This window comes from Hipposideros armiger, unplaced genomic scaffold (genome assembly GCF_001890085.2).
Source record: "Hipposideros armiger isolate ML-2016 unplaced genomic scaffold, ASM189008v1 scaffold_186, whole genome shotgun sequence".
Classification (NCBI taxonomy): Eukaryota; Metazoa; Chordata; class Mammalia; order Chiroptera; family Hipposideridae; genus Hipposideros; species Hipposideros armiger.
Window position 1 is genome coordinate 2,216,869 of NW_017731536.1, and position 8,520 is coordinate 2,225,388.

Genomic DNA, 8,520 nt, shown 5'->3' on the forward strand with positions numbered 1-8,520 from the left:
TTTTAAGATGCGACTACACATTTCAGCTAGGGGAAGGGAGAAACGCCTGAGAGAGGCATCATTTTTCTTTTCTAACTTTTTGTCATTGTTCCACTCTGGGAAATACACTTGTGTGTACTCTGGGACGTAACCACTTGATATTCTCCTCTGTATTAAAACCACCAGGCTTCCTCCTGTTTTCCATTACCGGCCAGTGCCTGTGCTGCTGTTTTTTTTATTGCTTTGGAAGTTCATTGTTGCGCTGGCCCTCCTGACCGTTGTCTGGCCTTTCCCCTTGTGCAGAGTTTTGGAATCAGCATTTCAGGTGGGCTGGAGGGCTAGCAGCGTGATCCCCCATGGCCACAGAGGTCTGGGCCCTGGACCTGCAGGTAGGGAGAAGCCTGGGGCTGGGGCTCCATATTTAGTCTGGAATTCAGTCCCAACTGCTGCTCTGAGGTCACAGTGGATGCCAGAAAGGGCGGAGCACCGGCCCTGAGCCACAGCAGCTGAGGCCTGCTGTGCGGTACAGCTGGAGACAAAAGTGACAGTCCATCTGTTCTGGGCCTGCCCGGAGCTGGCCCGTCCCTTTTCCTGCTTATACATTGACCAGGAGGTCCAAGGAAAGGGACAGTGAGGGAAATGAACAAATATCTCAAGATTAGAAGCATTCAACCTGGAAAGGGCCTCTGAGGTGAAATAATCCAGTGCCTTTTTTCTGTGGCTATGGAGACTGGGCTGGCCCAGAGAGTGGTGACTTGCCCAAGGTCACATAGTTAATGGCAGAGCCACTAGATTGGTGTTTCCAGACTCCAAGTCCCTTGCTTTCCCGGGAACCACGCTCCCAGAAGGCCATGCCATCATCAGCCTAGGGGTTCCTCCAAGCACCAGCTTTATCAGAGATGGGAAAGAGAATGACCAACACCCCTGACAGCACCCCAGTTGGGAAAAGACAGACATTCATTTCGGACGTCTTCTTGCTTCCTTTTCTGGGCTACTGTCCAGTTCCTGTACCTCTGCCACGTCTTACCAGACCTACCACACCCTCCCCCCCCACCCATTGAAACCTATGTTGGTCATTTACACTGTGGTATAAATGTCAGTCAGTCCTCTCCCAGGGGAACTTGGACAATTTGCGCAGAGCGAGGCTTAGTCAGACGGGTGCTGAATCCGGGGCATGTTGTAAGGTGCATATGATGGAAACAGGCGGACCTCAGGGATGGAGGCACCTCCAGGACCAGCTCTCTGTCCTCGCGCTCTCAGAGCGTCTCAGCCCCTGCCTGGAGCCCGCCCTGTTTCCCTTGTCCACAGGCTGGCGATCCATCTCATATCTAGACCTGCTCAGGAGCCGGGCTGATGGCCTCACTGATTACCCGTGCAGGGCTCTCCCACCAAGCCACCTTGTGGGTCCCAGTGGGCTGTGGGTGGACCACCTTTGGGTGTGGTGTCCACTGCTCCAGGCAGTGGCGGCCCGCAGGCACAGAACAGCCCGGCCTGAATCCCTGAGCAGGACACACGGGAGGGGATAGTTTCAGTGTCAGGAAGAGCTCGGCACCACAACAGCAGATCCCATGGCCCCATGCCCATGTGCCTTTACCTGCTGGGTGGCCATCATATCTGGACCTTTCTGGACCTCAGTTTCCTCGTCTCTAGGATGGGATCCATCTTACAGACTAGGGAGGGCAGAAGAGAGTGTATTTAAAGCCTTAGCTCCCAATAGCCACTCATATAATTATGAAGATGCTCGTTGCCTCTGAACCCTCACAGCAGCCCTGGGAGGCAGGCAGGGCCAGTACGATCAACCCTTCCCCCGGCTTTACAGATGCAGAAGTTGATGGTTGGGCAGGAAAAGGACCCACCCAGTCCTGTGGGCTCCTGGCGCTGTGTTATTTCCACTGAAATACCTGGCAGTGTCTGTGGGTTTCAGGAGTGGTTCTCTCCCTTGTCTCAGTTCTCCTAGATACCGGGGAATAAATCTTCATAAAGCTATCCACCTGCGCGGCACCTTCCCAGGGATGGTTTTGAAATAGCTCTCCCGGCATTCCATTCCTGTGTGGAGCCAGGAGCAGATGCCTGGCTCCGACTCAGCAGAAAAGCCATGGGTCTCAACTGCTCAGGCCCAGTAAAGGATTAATAACTGGCGCGAACCTACCTCAGAGCCCCGGACACTGTCATTCCCACGCCACGCCACATTTGTCACAGTTCACAGCCGGAGGCTGTGTGCTGGCAGAGGGATCTGGGAGGAGTGGACGGGAGGGCCTGGCACTGCTGAGGACAGCAATTAGCAGGGAGTGGCTGGTACTAATCGCTCTGATCAGCCGAGCAGAAGCCAAGCCTGCTGTTCACAGGCCACGTTTGGCTCCAGGGGCCCCAGGGAAACTGTGGAGGCCTGTTCTCATGCTGGAGGGGCTGTCTGCTGCAGGAGCTGGGAGTCGTGGGTGCCTGGGAGCTCAGAGGCCCACAGACATCTGGGGCCCAGCCAGGCTGCCGACTCCACTGTGCCCAGAGCCCACGTCCTGCCACCCGTAGAGCCAGCACATTTTCCAAATGAGCCTAATAAAGTTTCTCCTGTCCCCCCGACCCTGAGAATCCTCAGTGGCCAGGAAGACTGTGGTGCCGTGTGTCCAGCCAGAGCATGACACCTCCCAGGGTTCAGGAGGAGGGCTCCCTCAGGTCAGCGTGCCCTTGGCCAGAACTCACGGGAATCCCCTCTTATAGGTGCTCACCTGGAGAGCCAGGATCTCAGGGCCTGAGGATTTTTTCCAGAAGACTTAGCAGCCCAGGGCAAGCTTGTAGCACCTGTGAAAGACTCGGAGGAATCAAAGCAAAATTATCTTAATGATCATTATTATTATCACCATTAATTGGTATTAATAATATGTGTTTAGAGTTCTTTTGTATTTTAGACCTGATATTTATGTTCTGGGAGGTTAAAAATAATAAAGGGGGGAAGGTTATTATTTTTCTCATCTATAGATGTAGACAAGGGGGAGTAAACATGTAGGCGACTGACACAGGTGACCAGCCAAAGAGAGCGCATATCTGTGTCTCCTGTGGGGCTGAGGCCAGGCCAACTGGCGTTAGGAACGCTTTCAGATTCTTTCTGAGTGTCTGGCATTCCATTATATACCATATTATGGAAACTCCCGAAAAATTATTTAAGGGTCTCTTCTTTCAGCCAGATGACATAGACCAAACAGGTGACCATTTACCTCTCCTGCATCACAGGTGGAATATGGGCCTCCCTCCTGCCTGGCCACCTCCCCACTCCTCACGTGGGTGGGAGAGTTCGTTTGGCAGCTGAGAGGTGTCATGGAGACCTGTGCCTTCAGGCTGGACTGCCCCGCGTCCTGTGGGGAGCCCGGGGACACGCCTTTTTCACTGGCCAGCTTCCAGGCTGTCTGCCCCTCGCAGGTGCACAGGGGCCCCATGCTCTGAAGGGTGCATGCTTGGCGAATGCTCGGCCGTCACCGTTTTTAAATTCTTATTTTAAGCAAGAGGCCCTGAAGTTTCAGTTTGCAGTGGGCCCTGCAAATGACGTAGTTGGTCCTGCTTGTTCAAGGTTCCACAGCTATTGGGGGCGTGAGGCCTGCGTTCCTCGCCATCGTGCCTGCAGGCCTTGGGGGGTCTGTCAGCTGGCCTAGCTGCTGGGGAGGGGCCGACAGAGGCCGCAGTCCTCACCGTTGGTGGCGCCAGCATTTATGGCAACTGCAGCTGGAGGCTAGGCAGCTGAGCAAGGCCAGACGGGGTTTCTGGAATGAGCTCACACATTCTCTGGCTGCCACGCTCCACCTCCCCCTCCCTCCATCCCCACTTCTCTCCTCACCTGGAAACCCCACATGCACCACGTGACCCTGCTGGCCAAGGGCAAGGGGCCAGAAATCCTCCACCCACAACAGGCAGGTGTCCCCACCCCAGCCCTGAAATCAACTCCACCCGTGCTCTCCCTGGAGCTTGTTTTTGATGGATGGAGAAGACGAGAACTATCCAAGGAGAGAGGGCTGCTGTAGTCCTGAGCGCATATGCAGGCCTGGCGGTCCAGGCTCTCTCGGGGATTTAGAGCCACCCCACACCCACACTCACACCCTGCCAGAGCACAGTCCTTGCCCGGGCATCAAGTTCAGAGGGAAGACAATGAGAGAGCCAAGGAGTGAGGTCAGGATTAGGGATTCCAGATCGCAAGTGCTGTGGGGACTCCAGAGATGGGAAGTCGGTGGTTCGTGCCAACGTTGCCACCTGAAACTAATGATCTCCAAAGTGGGGCGCACAAGCCCCCACCCGAAGAAAATATTATAACCTTTATGTATATTTATTTTTTTATCTTTCAAATTCTATTTTGGGATCTGTTTTTGTAGTGCACAAAATGTGTTACCAGGGTGTATATGTATGTGTGTGTGTGTGTGTGTGTGTTGCAATTGGGTGTGTGTGTGTGTGTTTGCGCCCACGTGCATGTATACAGGTGTGTTATGCACACATGACATATTAGTTTGCTAGGGCTACTGTAACAAAGTACCACAAACTGAGTGGCTTAAACAGTGGAAATGTATTGTCTCTCACAGTTCTGGAGGCTACAAGTCCAAGATCAAGGTGTCAGCAGGGTTGATTCCTTCTGGAGGCTCTGAGAGAATCTGTTTCATGCTGCCCCCTGGCTTCTGGAGGTTTGCTGGAAATCTTGACAGTTTGGCTTGTAGATGCATCACCCCGGTCTCTGCCTTCATCTCATCTACATTGGCCTTCTCCTTGTGTACGTGCAAATTTCCCCCTTTTTATGAGACCAATCATATTGGATGAGGGGCCCACGCTGCTCTAGTATGACCTCATCTTAATTGATTACATCTGCAATGACCCTCTTTCCAAATAAGGTCACATTCTGAGGTATGGGACGAGGACTTCAACAGATGAGCTTTGGGGGACACGATTCAGCCCATAACAGATAGCATAAGCAGTGAGACGAGCTGGAAACCCCTGGTTCAGCTAAGCCGTTTGCCCTCTGTGGTCAGCTAACCCCGACTGTGTGTTAGCCCAGCCGTCTCCATTTCTCACCAGGAGGCTTTGGTCAAGGAGTAATCTTGACGAATAGCAAGAGTTGCCGCCAGGGTTTCCCGGGCCCGGAGGCCTCCAGTCTGCCAAGAAAAGCAGTCCTACAGACAGAGGAGCAGGGCCCCGAGTGCCAGGCATGGGAAGAGGACCCTTGGTCCCGCCTCTCATCCTTGTCTCGAAGCATTAAGTCACCATGAGCAAAAGAGGTAGCACTGAGCAGTCACAAGCGAAAGGACTGCTGAGCCCGGCCACTCCAGGGATGGAGGCCAGGAGCCCCGGGCCTCCTGGGGCAGGACCTTGGGTACGTCACAGGATTCTAGGATTTTAAAGTTGGCAGGCACCTTTGAGATCGCCCAGTCCAGCCTTCTCATTTTACTGACGAGGGGACTGAAGCCAAAGGAAGGGAGAGACTTGCGCAGGGTTTCTGTTAGGATTAGAATCGGCGGCTGTGTTCGCTATCTATTGCTGTACAACAAATTAGTCCCCAAACAACACACACTTATTATCTCATGCTTTTTCCTGGCCAGGAGTGTGGGCTCGGCCTAGCTGGGTCCTCTGCTTATGGTCTCTCCTGAGGCTGCAGTCAAGGTGTCGGCTGGGGCTGGGGCGGGAGGATCAGCTTCCGTGCCTGCTCGTGTGGCTGTTGATGGGATCCAGTTCCTGTGGGCTGTTGGGCCGAGGCCTCAGCTCCTCACTGGCTGTTAGCCAGAGGCTGTTTGCAGCTCCTTGCCATGTGGCCTCTCCAGCATGGCAGCTTGCATCCCCAAAGTGTGCGAGCCGAGAAGGCAATAGAGAGTCAGCATGACAGAAGTCACCATCTTTTGTAATCTGGTCACAGAAGTGACATCACTCTTGCCTATTCTGTTTATCAGAAGCAAGTCACTAGGTCCAGCCTACACTCCAGGGAAGAGATTACACGAGGGCCTAGAGCGTTTCGGAGGTTTTGGTGTGAAGGAAGTTAAAAGCGTGGTGTCATTAGCAAGGAGGGAAGGTGTGGCAGGCACCTCTCAGCACTGAGGTGGAGGTGGCACCGTCCAAGGGTGCCCAGGCATGCCTGAAGCCTGCTGCCCTTCAGCCAGAGAGCCCACAGGGCAGCAGGACTGTCTGGAGGATCTGAGACTGAGTTCATGGCACGTACCATCCCTGTACGTTTAAAGCTTTAGGATCAGAACTGGGGAATACAGGTCCCTTGGGTATTGTGCCAGCCGGAGAATCTGCTGCTGGGAGGGATGTGAAACGGTGACCTGGCATTGCAGTGTGGACAGACAGGCTCCTCCCTTGCCGCTGTGGTAAACGGAGAGAGAATTCTACAGCAACACCCAGCGTGAGAATGAGGATGACAGTGCCAACAATGACAGCAGTGGCATTTATGGACTATATATCTTCACGTTGAACATGAGTTCAAAGGACTTTATGGGGATGAGCTTCCTTAGCCCCGCCTCTAACCCCCAGCCTTCTCCCCAGGGATAGGGGACAACCTCAGTGGCACTCTCATTCCCCACCTCCCTTTATAAGTTTAGCAGATTCCACATTAAGTGGTGACACACAGGGTGACCGGTGGATAGGATGCTGCCTGCCCGGCAGGGTCCCTGGTACTTTGCTAGAGCAGAAAATTACCTGTGTGCCAGTCAGCTCATGGATGTGGAGAGGCCTTGCAAATCAGGCAGTGTCCCTGAGGGAGGGATGTGAGCAGACACTCTGCCGGCCCGGGGTGTGCTGGGTGCCACACAGCATGGAGGTGCCTGCCACGGGACCACAGAGGGCAGAGGCCCTGTAGAGTCAGCCTTCCAACCAGGTAATCAACAGGCAGGAGGGACCCCACAGCTAACCTTTTTTTTTTCTCTTAAAGATTGGTTTTTTTTCTTCGAAGAATGCTACAGGCTCATTTTCGGGAAAGAAAAACAGAGGAAAATATAGAAAAGGTAGTTCTAATTCCACCTCTGAGAGATATTTTACGATAGTTGTTTATGGTCATTTTTCTACGCATTGTCATATAACTGAGATCCTAATGTAAAAAATTATGATTTTTTTTTCTTCCACGTAGCATGGTCACATGAACATTCCAGGTTATTACAGTTCTTCATAAATAATGACTGAGGGCTGACTAATCCATCAGGGAGATGGCCACCATGGAGCCGTTTTCGGTTGCTGAGCGTGACCGCATTTCAGCATCCACCCATCTGTTCCCCTCCATGCCAGCTCCTGTCCTGCTCAGCCAGGTGGTGCCCGAGTCCGCAGGGCATCTTGCCATGTTCATACGACTGAGGGAACTAGAAGGAGATCCTTCTCCTTCGAGGGTCAGAGTGGTGCCAGGTGCTCATGTTAGCGGGAGGCAGGGCAGTGCCCATGTCTTGGGCAGACAGACAAGATACCCAGAAATGGCACATAGTGGGGGCTCCATGAGCCCTAACTGAGGGTGCCATGGCCCCTCCTCACTCCTGAGCCAGCCCAGTGTTCCCCAAAGCTTTTCAGCCCATGGTACCCACAAAGTGGCTAGTCAGCTTTGAGCATGCGAGGCGAGAAGAGAGCAGCTTACCAAATTGCCAGCTAACACTTTCGATAACCCTCTGTGCTTCAGTCTCTTCACTGTCAAACCGAGACAGGAACAGCATCATGGAGTATGTGCACTAAACGTAACAAAGCCTGGAGTGTGCTTAGAAGGCTGTCGGGCCCCCGTAGGCACACAATAGATGTGCACTGTCACTGTTAGCTGCCACTTGGGAGATTCCAGGTAGCAGGGATCCAGGACTGGCATGGAAGTAACACAGATGCTGCGGATGAGTGAGCGATGCCAGGGCCGAGCGAGGGGCTGCACTGATACACAGACCTGCTGCCTAGGTTCTGACCGACTCCAGACTAAAGGCCGCAGACTCCAGAGGCTATGTTTGTCCCCTCCAGTGACTGCTCTGGCTCAAAGCAGAGGCCGTGTCTCGGTCACCTGGTACCCAGGGTGTATCATGGTGCCTGGCACGCACTGAGGAAGTGACCTGTGTTTGTTGTGCTGTGAATCAAGGGCAGAGCCGGAATAGAGGGCACAGAGGGCACCGAAGGGACTTTTTTTTTTTTTTTGCACTCTGACAGCTCAATGTCCCCAACTCTGCTCTTGGCCTGTCACTACAAACCAGACTGGACTGTCAGATAGTTTTTTCCTCCCGTGGATGGTGTTAGATGAGATGGACAAATTCTTCATTATCTTTTGCAGCATAGCTAGTTCTCTCCTTTTTTCCCCCAGCATTCCTGACCAGCCCTGAGTGACCTCCTGTTCCACCAGTCCCAGTGTCTCCTGTTAGTTACTGGTGTGTCCCCGGTGAGACGGGACTCTTGCTGAAATCTCAGAAGCGCCCTCCTTGCGCTCTCAGCCATGTACACAGGGTGTTTTCACGGGCTGCTGTTCTCATACATGTCAGCCAGGCATGTTTCTACTTCGACTTTATGGTTTTGGCCTTGCATTTGGGAAAGTGTATCTCAGTGAGCCCGGCCACTCCAGGGATGGAGGCCAGGAGC

The 8,520-nt window shown here is 53.4% G+C and overlaps 1 protein-coding gene across 7 annotated transcripts in view; it reads left to right on the top strand.

The window, feature by feature from the left end:
* Nucleotides 1-8,520, top strand: part of CTIF (cap binding complex dependent translation initiation factor) — a 284,572-nt gene that overhangs the window by 41,498 nt on the left and 234,554 nt on the right. Inside the window, exon 1 of one of the 7 annotated variants that reach the window (XM_019652737.1) lies at nucleotides 4,701-4,720. The exons of the other annotated variants lie outside the window; for them this stretch is intronic. The gene's annotated coding sequence lies outside the window, so the exon portion shown is untranslated. Of the gene's footprint in view, nucleotides 1-4,700; nucleotides 4,721-8,520 lie in introns of those variants that run through there. 7 annotated transcript variants of the gene reach the window in all.